Consider the following 14,275-nt stretch of genomic DNA (forward strand, 5'->3'; position numbering starts at 1 on the left):
CTTCTCAACTTCTTGAATGGGTTTTCAATCATCGTTGTAATGAGTAGAATAAGTTTGCGGAACCGAAACGATGGAATTTGGTTTGATGACAAGTTTTTTTTTGCTTGGCGTTTATCAAGCGCTTTTTTCACCAAATATCTGCTCGCGCTTTCGGTAAACGTCAAAGGAAGTGGTGTTAGTATTTCAATCGCCTTGTTTGCAATTTCACCACCTCCTCTCTGTGTCAATTTTTTATTCGTTCGCTTTCTCTTTGACGCTCTTTTTTTTTGTCCGCTTCCACGCAAAGGAAAAGGTGGCATGTATCTTCTTCCACTCGTTATTTTTTTTAAGCTACACGGTCGTTTAGACTTTAGAAATAAATGGAAAGTTATTATACGCAAGCGCAGTAGAGTTAAAAATGATTTAAAATTTTTAAAATGGCTACGGATGCAAAATTTATCATTGACAACGAGTAACTTGTTTAATTTTAGATAATTAAATAGGCTTTTAACTATTTTTTCATGAAATTATTTTGAAAATAACTTGCAGCTGTACGAAAAAATTTTTAAAATAAAACACAAGACCTCTGAATGTGAATAATATCTACTTTCAGCTAAAGCAACTTTAGTGTTTTTGTTTACAATTTTTAAACCTTTTTTAAAATATTTTTGAGCGTAGAAATTTTTTAATTTAAATTTATTCAGCAACATGAACCTTTTATCTTTTTTGTATTTTTTGCTTATATGAGGATTCAATTATTTTTGCAGGGTTAAAAGAAAATCTTAATCATTAAACTTTTGTAACCTGTTGCTATGGTACTCTTTTCCGATGTTACTATATATATATAAATATATATATATATATATATATATATATATATATATATATATATATATATATACATATATATATATATATATATATATAGTATAAACACTTATCTATTTTTTTTTAAAACCTTCTGAAGGAGTTAAACAGACTGTCAAAGAAGAAAAAACTAGATAAATGTTTGACTTTTTTATTACTGCTCTCTTCTTTAAGAATAATGAGCACTCTATTTGTAAAATACACTAACATTGTTATTGTATTCGACAAATAGAGAGCTCAATATTCTTAAAGAAGAGAGCATAATATTGTTGTATGTTAGTAACATAATATTGTATAATATTTTATAACATAATATAGTTATATGCTAATAACATAATATATATATATATATATATATATATATATATATATATATATATATATATATATATATATATTATGTATATATACATAATTTATGTATATATACATAATATGTTATGTATATATACATAATATGTTATGTATATATACATAATTTATATACATAATATATATATATATATATATATATATATATATATATATATATATATATATATTATGTATATATACATAATTTATGTATATATACATAATATGTTATGTATATATACATAATTTATATACATAATATATATATATATATATATATATATATATATATATATATATATATATATATATATATATATATATATATTATGTATATATACATAATTTATGTATATATACATAATATGTTATGTATATATACATAATTTATATACATAATATATATATATATATATATATATATATATATATATATATATATATATATATATATATATATATATATATATATATATATATATATATATATATATATATATATATATATATATATATATATATATATATATATATATTGAGGCAGTGGCCTTATTCTTCACAAAAATATTAATTAACAAATTATATTCAGATTATAATAATGTAAACTGAGGTCTAGCTTTATTTGTATCTTTGTAACATTTATAACATATAGAAAGAGCGCTCCGGTAGGAGCAGGTAAAATCCTTATTTTTTAAAATTCTGTAACCGTTTGCATAGCAGTATATTGGTTAAGTTATTTTACCTAAACATGCATATTGGTTAAGGTATTTTACCTAAACATGCACTGATTTTAAATTATCATTTTTGGATTCTTTCTTGTTTCGGAACCTTAAACCTTCAAACCTTTTTTGAGTGGCGCTCAAAAAATGTCTTTGGCCCACTACATGACGACTTGACCCTGGTTAATGTCACCCAGTGTAGTGCAAATGACAACTGTAAATATCTGAAAGTTATAGGGAAGTTTGATTGTTCTAATGATAGAAATAAGATTTTGCAATATCCGCATAAATGTTGATGTATTAAATTTATATAAAATTGAATTTTTATTTATTTATGCCTAGAAACTAAATGATGGAAGAAGAAAGCGTGTTAGAATAGGTTTCCATTTAGTAGAGAGACAAAGGGCAGTTAATGTTTTTCTTGAAAGCACATTGTTTATTGTACAATAACATTTTTTACACAATTTTGGAGGATGGACAAATTCCAAATCTGTCATTTCAACATGAAACAGCTTCTCTAATTTTACTTTAAGAATTTCTCCTGTAAAATAATGCTTTTTAACAAGTAACTGTCCACAAATTCTGCAAAGGAGTTTAATATTTTTGTTGTGAAGTTCCATTTTATCTAATATTAGACTATTTAAAAAATGGTATATATATACAATTATATATGTTTTTTATATACAAATCCTAGTAATTCATTCATATTTATCAACCAACTCCTATATATTTATACTCTTTTTGAAATCTCTTTCTCTATTTGTCTTTATAAATATATATATATATATATATATATATATATATATATATATATATATATATATATATATATATATATATATATATATATATATAGAGAGAGAGAGAGAGAGAGAGAGAGAGAGAGAGAGAGAGAGAGTCACATCGGAAGAGAGTACCATAGCAACAGTTTACAAAAAGTTAACGATTAAGTTTTTATATTAACCCTGCAAAAAAAATTGAATCCTCATATAAGCAAAAAATGCAAAAAAGATAAAAGGTTCATGTTGCTGAATAAATAAAAATTTAAAAATTTACACGCTCAAAATTTTTTTAAAAATGGTTTAAAGATTATAAACAAAAACAGTAAAAGTAGCTTTAGCTGAAAGTAGATTTTATTCACATTCAGAGGTTTTGTATTTTATTTAAAACATTTCTTAGTACAGGTGAAACTTATTTTCACAATAATTTCATTTAAAAAATAGTTAAAAGCCTATTTAATTATCTAAAATTAAACAAGTTACTCGTTGTCAATGATAAGTTTTGCATCCGTAGCCATTTTTAAAATTTTAAATTATTTTAAACTCTACTGCGCATGCGTATAATAACTTTCCTCTTACAAACGACCGTGGCTAATGTCAAACACGGTTTTTTATACATTAACATTATTTTCATTTCGATTTTTTACACGGTCGCTTTATTTGTTTTAACACGCTGTTTTTTTTTATTTATTAATGCCATTCATTCTTAAATATTTCAAATAACCTTTTTTGGGTATTCCCGGTGGAGGGATAACTTTTTTGTTATCTCGAAATAACTTATCAACATTTACATAGCTCCACGAATCACATTTTTTACATTTCCAGAACTTTTTTCCAAATCTTCTCTTCATTTTCTTTTCTCACTCTTTTTTTCAAAATCCTGCTATATCATTCGTCTTTCGTTTTTTTTTCACAAACTTTGCACGGTTGTCTTGTTTTATTAAAAACCGTTATTTTTTTTGTTTTAAACACTTTTTTCAATAAAATTAGGGCCCTCGATTGCGTTTATTTACACAAGCTCGATTCTGATTGGTTGATTTTTTCCTTTTGTTTACAAAAGCTCGCTTCTGATTGGACGGTTGGCATACCCCCGCAAAGTTTTGTTTACGGGCTGTCGATGCTTTAAATACGTGTACAAATGAAAAACGTTCATTTGGGCGAAAGCCCCAAAGGAGAAAGAACGCGGAAGCTCTGCTCAAATTTTCAACATATAACATTCAACATGGCGGCGAAGGAAACATAAAAAGGTAACCTTCTTGTTTGTTTTTTTTTTCTTCCTTTTCTAAAATGCGCAGTTTTGCTCATTTTAGGACTGGGAACTAGTTTTTCTGTTTTAAGTTTTTTTTTTACTTTTTACACAGTATTTTTTATCATTTTTACACGTTATTTTGTCGTTTTGTAAACGTTTTTTTTTTTCACTTTTTTTCATTTATATGATGGTGTTTTTTAGATTATTTTTTTATTTTTACCTTGTTTTGTGTAAAGGTTGCTGTTTCTGATGTTAATTTTTGTTTCAGCTTTTTTTAAAAGGTCGTTTTTTTTCGCTCAAAAAGTGAGAAGAAACGATCTTTTTCTTTTGAAGTGAAACTGAAGATCTGTTTTATTTCAAACACGCTTTGCAGTTATGCCGCTGTGGACTAGTGGATAAGGTTCAAACAGTTGCACATTATCATCAAGCCGCATACAGAAGTGATGTGGGTTATAATCCAAAGAAGAAAAAAAAGAAAACCACCGCCGGTAAGTATTACGGGTAAGTATTTTTCAAAACCACATGTGTACAGAGTCTGCATTTTCCAGTTTCCGCACCTTTCTGATTGGTTGTTCGTAATCTCATGTTTAATGACGTCACCGCGTTTGAGAAGCTGTGATTGCACAGCTGAACAAACAAGGTGATGACGTTATTGATCATGTGATTATAAACAACCAATCAGAAAGGTGCGGAAACGGGAAAATTCAGACTCTATATACACATCATTAGGCATAATCTCATTTTCAATTTCGGTATCAGATACAATAAGACGACGTTTTTTGGATCTTATTGGATGTTGAATATATTAATAGTTGCTTTCGATAGATGCCCTCCGATTTCCACTGTACTGTGCTTCAACCCAGCAAACCACGACACTCGGGTCCCGCGCCGTGTTTGTCTGGGCTGGTGTGGGTTGCCCAGCCTGGGTTCAGTGAGGTTTTTATGTGGGTTTCAATGCAGATCCCGTGTTGATATCCCAAACGATAATGCATTATGACGCAAATAAACAACAACTTCATTTCATTTTTCTTAAACAATTATTAGCGACTGAAAGCAATTTTAAATGTTGTGAATTTAGTTTGTGTACTTATACATAGATTTATTTATATAGGAAATTTTTTATAATACTTACTGTTTTTGTATAAATTATGTACTCACTAAAATAATCATTGTATACGAATTAAATTCTTTTTAGAATCTGTCAGATAATCTGATAAAAGATGTTTACAATTTGTAATCGAACATTCGTGTTTCACCAAATATATCTGATTATAATCTGTTGTATGTGTCATCAGATAACCATAATCATCTAATGAAACATGCAACAGAATATCTGATGCAACAAATGAATAATGTTTGATCAATTCAGGTATGAAACAGAAATGTATATATCATTTCTCTTTCTTTCTCTCTCTCTCTCTCTCTCTCTCTCTCTCTCTATATATATATATATATATATATATATATACATATATATATATATATATATATATATATATATATATATATATATATATATATATATATATATATATATATATATATATATATATATATATTTATATATATAAATAGTAGTTAAGACATGTCATTAATGTCTCAATTACTGTAATTTGTCAAACATTTGGAATATGTTGACACTATTGTAAGCCATTACATAATAAATTCTTTAGAAGTGTTAGTTTCTGTATTTTTATATTTTTAATGGGACTGTTATTATTTTATAGGTTTTTTTGTTTTTATTGTTTTTCAAAACAAACTTAATTTTTTTGTCTATAATTAGATATTAATTCCAATTTTTTATTTAATAAACATTCTTGGATTTGCTTGTGTCAATATTTTCTTTCAGGCATAGTATACATCTTTTGGAAATATCATTATATGCAGGTGCTGTTTTAAGAATAGACCAGTTCAATATAAAATCATTAATTTCTTAATCTTTCAATTCCTGTATGTATTTTGATAGCATAGTGTGTTTTAAATACTTTGTTTTTAAAAGAATTGTGGGGTGTTCTTTTGTTTTTTATTTATGCTCTATTTTTTTAAACAGCAGTTCTAATCAGAAAATATTAAGTTAAGTTAAACTTTATAATGGCAACATCTAATGATGATTTCAAGTTGTGTTCAGATAGAACAAAACGAAGAAGAATTAATTCAAAGGTTTCAATAATACTTACAGAGCTATGTATGAAAAATGAGAATTGTGCTAGTATTTCCATGTTAGATAGAACTGTGGATGATATAAATTTTAGTAAATCAAGAAAGAAAATTGATCAGAATGCAAATGTTCATGAAAAGCAAAATGAATCTATAGCTATTTTTGATAGGTTAAATTCTCGAGTTTTCAGAAAAGTTTTCTGATAGTATTGATAATAAATCTGATGTTGATTTTGATTATAGTAGGGACGATTGGAAAACTGATGAAATTAATGAAAAGAAAAAAAGTGATGATGTCAACGATAATTATAACTGCAATGACTGTACACTAAAAAATAAGTTGCGAGATTGGGCAATAACTTACAGTGTATCACACTCAGCTTTAAAAAGTTTATTGCACATATTGAGTCCATTACACTCCAATCTTTCTAATGACTCAAGAACTCTTTTAAGCACTCAGCGAACTGTAGATATTAAGTATATTGCTGGTGGAGAATATTATTACTTTGGGGTGCAGTATTGGTTACTTAATATTTTAAAATTAAATCAGCCTGATTCTATAGTTGACCTTTTGCATATTCATATTAATATTGATGGTATACCACTGTTTAATAGCAATTCAGTTTCACTTTGGCCAATTCTTGGTTCACTGAAAGAGTGTCCATTAAGTGGACCTTTTCCCATTGCAATTTACAGTAGTACGAAAAAACCTACACCTCTTGATGAATATCTGAATGATTTTGTTTCAGAAATGAAGAGTTTAAAGCAACATGGTTTTCTATTTAATGGTAAAGCTTACCTAGTGAAGATTGATGCTGTAATATGTGGTGCACCAGCAAGGGCTTTTATTAAATATATTAGGCCTCACTCTGCTTATAACTCATGTAAGAGATGCATGCAGCGTGGCAAATGGTGTAACAAACCCCCAATTTTAATGAGGAGTTTGTAAATCTAGGCTGAAGGGCCACTGTAGTTATGGGGGCCATTAATTTTTTATTAACAGTCTCTCAACTCTTAATTTTGACACAAGCCTTGTCACAAAATTGCTGCATGGAGAAACAAAATGAGTGTGGTTCTTCCTGAGGTGGAGAGTGGTGGGATTGAACCGCAAACCTTGTCTTTACAAGGTGGATGCTCTACCACTACTTCATCTATACTTAAAAGCCTAATCATATTTGTTACCTCAAAGTCTTCGAAGAATGTTACATTAGCAAATGTAATTGGCTGTAAAAGAGTACATACATAATTCAATCATTTACTAATTTAATTTAACTTGATACTTTTTTCAGACTTGTATTGTATCCAATATTGGTGGAGGCTCATTGATTGATGCCATTAAAAGAATGATGAAATTCATTCTCTCTAATAACCTTGGAAGACTGTGTAATCTTTCTGGGCAATCTGGAAAAGTTTGTTTTTCCAAACTGGAAATATTTGAAGTTGTCTGTGGTATGTTATGCTATTCATATAATAATCTTGAGACGTGTAATTTAAAAAATGTTTTTTCTGTGAGTTTTGTCTTGTGAAATTTTTTTAATAAAGTTTGTGTATTAATACACAAACTTTATTAAAAAAATTTCATACCAGCAACTGCGGTATGGAAATTTTCAGCACTTAATCTAAACGGTCAAATCAAAACGTGTGTGTGCGTGTGTGTGTTTTTATATATATATATATATATATATATATATATATATATATATATATATATATATATATATATATATATATATATATATATATATATATATATATATATATATTAGGGGTATGACTAAAAAAAAAATTTAAGAATTTTTTATTCCCCATATAACCATGAGTGGAGAATTTATATTTATAAACATAAAATATATTTTTTTTATGTAAATTGTCAAAAAAGATCACTCCTCAAGCTGAAAATAATTTTTCCTATCTTTTTAGTGAGTTATAAATTAGAAATATAATAGAGAACCCAATCTTACTCAATATACGACTGTGATCACAAACATCATAAATTCTACAGATTTCTTTACGAGATAACTGAAACTTTTAATAACTGCAATTTTCGATTTGAACCCTGTTGGACCGCGCGGATGTGCTTCAGCATTTTATAATTGGTTTTTTGTATATAACCGGAATTGTCTTCTTTAACTTTGTCAAACTGTTATCTTGTGTTTTGAACATTATGTCCAAAAATAGAGTTGCTTCAAACAAGAATAAGAAAGTTTGGGAATCAAATTTAGTAAGGTTTGAAAAAGCTAAAACTTCCAGAAAATGTACTACTGTTGTTAAAAGTATTAGTGAAATGAATAAGATGCCAACAGAACAGCGTATCATTGATCGATTTAAAAGTTTGTCATCAAATGTGAAAAGTAGAAAGGAGAGAATTGCAATTGTGGCTGAAGAAACTAAATTGCTATGGAGAAAGCTAAATATTCCTATTCAACAAGGGAAATCGGCAGCAGAAAGAAAAATAGAAAATGTATTGAAAAAACTTGACAAAGATAGTCGAAAACCCGGAACTCAAAATTTTACACGATTGTTTGACATAACCGATGAGAAAGGTGAATGGTTGTGTCAGGAAGATAAAGAATTTTATTGTCTTCAAAAGTCAACAAATGGAAGAGCTGGATATTGTACCACAATTAAAGATGCTGAAGGTATTCATCCAAGAAAATTAGTGTTGATAAAGAAACAAATGTCCATCAGTCAAGGACAAGATTTTGTTGAATCAGCTAGTGAAGGAGAACCTTCAGAAAGTGAAGAGCAGTGTTCCAGCAGTGATATTGAAGCTGAAGGTCCTTCATCATCATCTAAAAAACAAAAAACAAATTCAGCAGTAAATTTAGTGATTTTTGCTAAGATTAGTACCAAAAAAGCACATAAAGTCTGTAAAACTCTTTCAGAAAGTGGTATTTCTATTCATACTCCAACGCAAAGTGGTATCTACAAAGGTGTTATGAAAGAAGGAGAAAAGTTGAAAGCAAATTTTATGGAAAACCTAAAAAATGAAAAGTGGTCTTTGCACTTTGATGGAAAACAAATAAAGAAAATGGAACATCAAGTAGTTGTTTTGAAAAATGAAAATAGAGAGGTTAGGCTTGCTGTTCTGGAAATTATGAATGGAAAAAATGAAACAATATATAATGGGATAAAGCATGTGCTAGATGAGTATGAGCTGTGGCCAGCCATAAAAATGATTGTATCTGACACAACATCTACAAATACATGATTAAGAAATGGTGTAGTTACACGGTTACAGAAACATTTTAAAACCATTGGACTAGAAAAGCCTGTTTTTATTGGATGCCAACACCATATTCTAGATACTCTTTTGAAACATGTCATGAATGATCTTTTTGAAGGATCGACAATGTCACCATATCTCCTTTACCCTTTTGTGACAAGGTTGCCTCAAGATTACGAGAACTTGAAGCTATTGTTTAGTAATATTGGAAATCCTTTGACAAAAGTGAAGCGAACTCGCTGGAGAGATGACATGGATTTCCTGAATCACTTAATAGCATGTTATAGAAAGTTTACAAGCACAGGTAACTTTCCAAAAGATAATTTCAAATCACTTCCTGCTATAAGCAATGCAAGGTGGAATTCGAGAGCCATTTTTATTCTACTTGCTTACATTTTAGTACCAGAATACCAAGAATCAGAATCAGCTTAAGCAGCATGTGACTTCATCTGTTGTTCATGGGGTGATATATGGTTTGGGGGTCACTACTTCAATCCTGCAGACTTTGTTAATCTATTAGAAGCATGCAATGAGCATCATAAAGCATTGAAATCATTGAAAAGGTTTTGGTCCACTGAGCCAACACCAATACCAACACAACGTTCAAATATATGTGCAGAACGTGCTGTGAAAGTGATGCAAGACTTAATGCCATTATGCCATAGCATAGAAAAACTATATATAAAATACTTATTGTCAAATACACAGTAGACAAATTTTAATTATACATGTTTATTGGTTTCTATAAAGTAGTGGAAGATGTGTTGCAAAACTACATTTTTTAAAAAAAATTTACAAATATTTTTTAATTGGGGGGTGAACTTTTTTGACATATAGTAAAAATGCTTGTTATTTTTCTGATTTTTGCACAAAATCTCCACTAAATTTAATATGGGGATATAGGGTTGCAAAATTGTCATATCCCTAATATATATATATATATATATATATATATATATATATATATATATATATATATATATATATATATATATATATATATATATATATATATATATATATATGTAATTCTTCTTTTGTGCGTTTAGGTGCATTTAAAAGAAATGCATTAACGACTAATGCAACCCAAAAGGAAATCGAAGGCGAATTGCGCAGGTGGTTCGCTAACGCCCGAGACCGGGGCCAAGACAGCCGAAAAAAAAAAAGTATCTACAACATCTTCAGATTCTTTATTATCAGAAATATAGTTAGAATTCAATATATATTCAACTATTAATTAAAGTATAAAGTATGCGAGGTTTACTAAGTTTCAAATACATTTGAGGATTGCCATGCGGTGATACTCATGCGTGTTGTCATACTGGTCGTAGATTGGTCCCAAGATGCACAAGTTAAGCTTAACAAACGGTCTCTGTGGGTCACATTCCAAGCAGTTCCCATGCGGGCCCCTTCCAAAATTAATCCCTTGCGGTTCCCGTGCGGGCCCCCTGGACAAACCTTGTGGGTCCCGACTGGGATTCCCGTGCGGGACCCATACTTTAACTAACGTGGAACCCGTGCGGGTCCCGACTTGTTTGGCTGGCTGGGAATGACTTCTATTTTCAAAATATCTTCTTGATTTGTATCAAAAATGTCAAAATCCATTTCAGGGTATTTATTTTCTATATAAAATATATAAGTGAAAATTTTGATTTGAAAAAATAATTTATCGTGATGAAATTAGTGTACGTACATTACAATACTGCCAAAAAATGATGGTGAGACGCTAAAACACTTTGATGCACGCATTCAGTACTCTTCGCACGTTTGCTCTACTGCACATACGCACTGCATTGCAGGTTACAATATGACCGGCAGTGTGGCCGACGCGGCGCCATTTGTAATATTTTACCATTGGCGCCACGTCGGCCACCGGTAGGGGACAGTTAAAAAAACACAAAAATCACCACAAAAATATCTCAAAACAAATGAAATACTTTTATTTTGACCTATTCTATTTAAATTAAACCTAAAACGTGAAATTAATTTTTAGACATTTTACGAAAATCCTATTGGCAATCAATGTGTTAAAATAAAGTCATTCATTTTATTTTAAATCGAATATTTTAAAATATTATGCACGAATAATAATAAAAACAAATTAATTAACCGCAGTGTTTTTATTTTTTATTATCAATCGGGAAAGTTAGTCGGGCTGTTTTGCGAATAAATAATGTTTACTACTGTTTATATAAATATTATATACATATATTTATATATAAATTATCTATGTTTCCACATCACTTCATCCAAAAAAAAGTCGCGGCGGTAAGCTCCCCTCCGCCAACGAATTTTCTGTATTTTTATCTTAATTTTTTAAGTTTTAGATGGGGTTTTACTGCCACAAAAAAAGTAATAAACTGCTGCTTTGCTGAGCATTCAAAAAGTTTTTATAAATCCCCAAGTGAAAATGTATTTAAAATGTCAAGTCTTATTTTGATTCTGATTTTTCTTTACTGTTTGTCAAATATTCTTTGTTGATTTAATCCATACGATGCCTGCGTGCAAACACTCTGATTAAACTCTCCGCACTTTCTCCCAAAGGTGGTAGTGGTACATAACAATGCCCATTGATCTTAATGAAAAATTTGGATTCTTGCTCGATCTGAGGATATCAGAAAAAAAAAAATAATAAAAAACGTAATGTCATTAAACGTCAAATGTTGAATTATGGGAACTAAAATTATTTTATAACGTCAGACCCGTTTTTATTTTGTTTTAGGAATGAAAAAATCAACTTCAATAAGCAGCAACATACCGTGTGCAGCACATCTACTCCATTTAGTGGTTATCGAAAGCTTTAAAGCAGTTAAGGAAGTTAAAGATGTATTCAAGGCTTATAGATTATTGGCAACAAGAACACACAAGTCAGTTGCAAGTCAACAGAGAATTATCAATGCTTGCCAAAATGTACAACCAAAAAAAATCAATTGTAATAAAATCATTACCCCCTGTAAAACCAGATGGAACAGTGGTTTAATGTGGATGGAATCAATTTTGCACCTTAAACAAGGCTATGACATTTTTTTTGCTAGTAATTTAAAAACTGATGACATATTTTGAGGGCAATCATCCCGACTCAAGAGCAATTTGAAGTCATTGAGAAAATTCTTCTTATTTTAAAAGTGATCAGTGATTTCTCAGAGTGTATTTCTGCAGAGAAACGACCCACAGGACATCTCATAATTCCTAACCTAAATAATATCCAAGAGAAAATTAAGAACTTTATTTAGGCCAATTATAAAACAACAGCTGATTTTGTTTCTAAAATTCTTGCAAATCTTAATAAAAGGTTCCTTAACTGTGGTTCTAATATTACCAACAATTCATTGTCGCATTTTTTAGACCCAAAATTTAAAGGTCATTTATTGTCAAGTTTTGGAAAAGAGTGCCAATCAATTAAACAATTGAAACTAAGTACAACAGGTGACGATTTATCACTCAATTCAAAAGAAACTCTAGCATAATCTCTAGACCAAGAAATTACGCCTGCAGAAAAACACCTTTTTGAGATGATGAATCATGACAGTCCACAGTCTGGGTTGTTGGACACATCAGTATCAAACCCTTTTGATATAGAATTAGATGCTTACAAAAGATTGGGGTTCCTACAAAAGAGCTATGACATTCTGGAGTGGTGGAGGGTTCGTTCACCACAGTGAAATGAAATTTAAAAGATTTCGGGCGTCCTAACTTTCTTGGAAATTGAAAGTGACTCCGTTGTTGAAAAATTTTTAATGTATAACCAACTGTTGATCGCGGAATGTTCATATCTATTGAAATTTGTCGCAGTCTTACCGTTTTTAGATACTTGTACAATCAACTTTTTTACTGTTTTTGTAAAAATCTGCCTTCAGAAAAAGATGTTAAAACAGTCTAAGTTTTATCAACATTGTTAGAATTTAGTTCGTTCAATTACTTTTGAGGCAATCATTTCCATTCTTTTAGCAAAATTTTGAGTAATTACTCACAAAACGGAATTTTTTGTTTTGTTTTTCATAATTGTAGACTAATTTGATACGCTTACGCGAAATTTCTTTATAAATGTTAACTTAATGAGAAAATATAACCAAAATGGTGTTTTTCCAATTACTTTTGGACGCTACTGTATATATATATATATATATATATATATATATATATATATATATATATATATATATATATATATATATATATATATATATATATATATATATATATATATATCTATATATATATATATATATATATGTTTGTAAATTCACTTAAGACAGAGACTTTAAAATAAAAAAGTCATCTTTATACGGACACTTACGTAAAGCGGGCAATTTGATGTCTGTTTTACGTTTCGTTGAGCATTTTCTCAAAATCCGCTAGTTGTAATTTATTACTTATTATGTATTACATAAGAACGTTGCTCTAGAAAACAATTTTAAAAAGTGCTTACAACCAAGTGCACATTGGCCAACTTAAAAAGCTTAATATTTTCATAATAACTACACAGTTATTATGAAAATATTAAGCTTTTTAAGTTGGCCAATGTATATTTGATAAGTTGTAAAAATAGTCTCTTAAAACGGACACTTATTAACTTTATTTTTTACTCAGCTTTCTACATGTATATCTCTAAAGTGTATAAATCTTTAGATTTACTTTAATTTAAAAGTGTATAAATCTTTTAAATTTACTTCAAATTTAGCACAATTGCTGTGGTTTTATTAACTAACAATACTAAAATAATTATATTTGTATTTAAACTTATTTTTTTTGTTTCTTAAATTCATTATAATTGTTTTCTCTTAATGTCCGTTTAGCGTCACTTTTTTATGCTTTTTCAAACGTTTTAAATGTTACGCTTTTTTTTTTTTTTGGTATAAGAAACGTTTTTATAATTAATTTGTACTAAGTTACTTTTTGATAAGAAACTTATTTTATCAAGAGTTCGAGGAATATTTTCTATTTT

General features: G+C 28.9%; 1 pseudogene; it reads left to right on the forward strand.

Moving 5' to 3' along the window:
• The first annotated feature begins 6,001 nt into the window (after positions 1 to 6,001).
• On the forward strand, positions 6,002 to 7,053 carry LOC149890410 (uncharacterized; annotated as a pseudogene).
• The last annotated feature ends 7,222 nt before the right edge of the window (positions 7,054 to 14,275 follow it).

Source organism: Hydra viridissima, unplaced genomic scaffold (assembly GCF_058129835.1).
Source record: "Hydra viridissima isolate aposymbiotic clone 2 unplaced genomic scaffold, HvirCarnegie_v1 scaffold_4, whole genome shotgun sequence".
Taxonomy (NCBI): domain Eukaryota; kingdom Metazoa; phylum Cnidaria; class Hydrozoa; order Anthoathecata; family Hydridae; genus Hydra; species Hydra viridissima.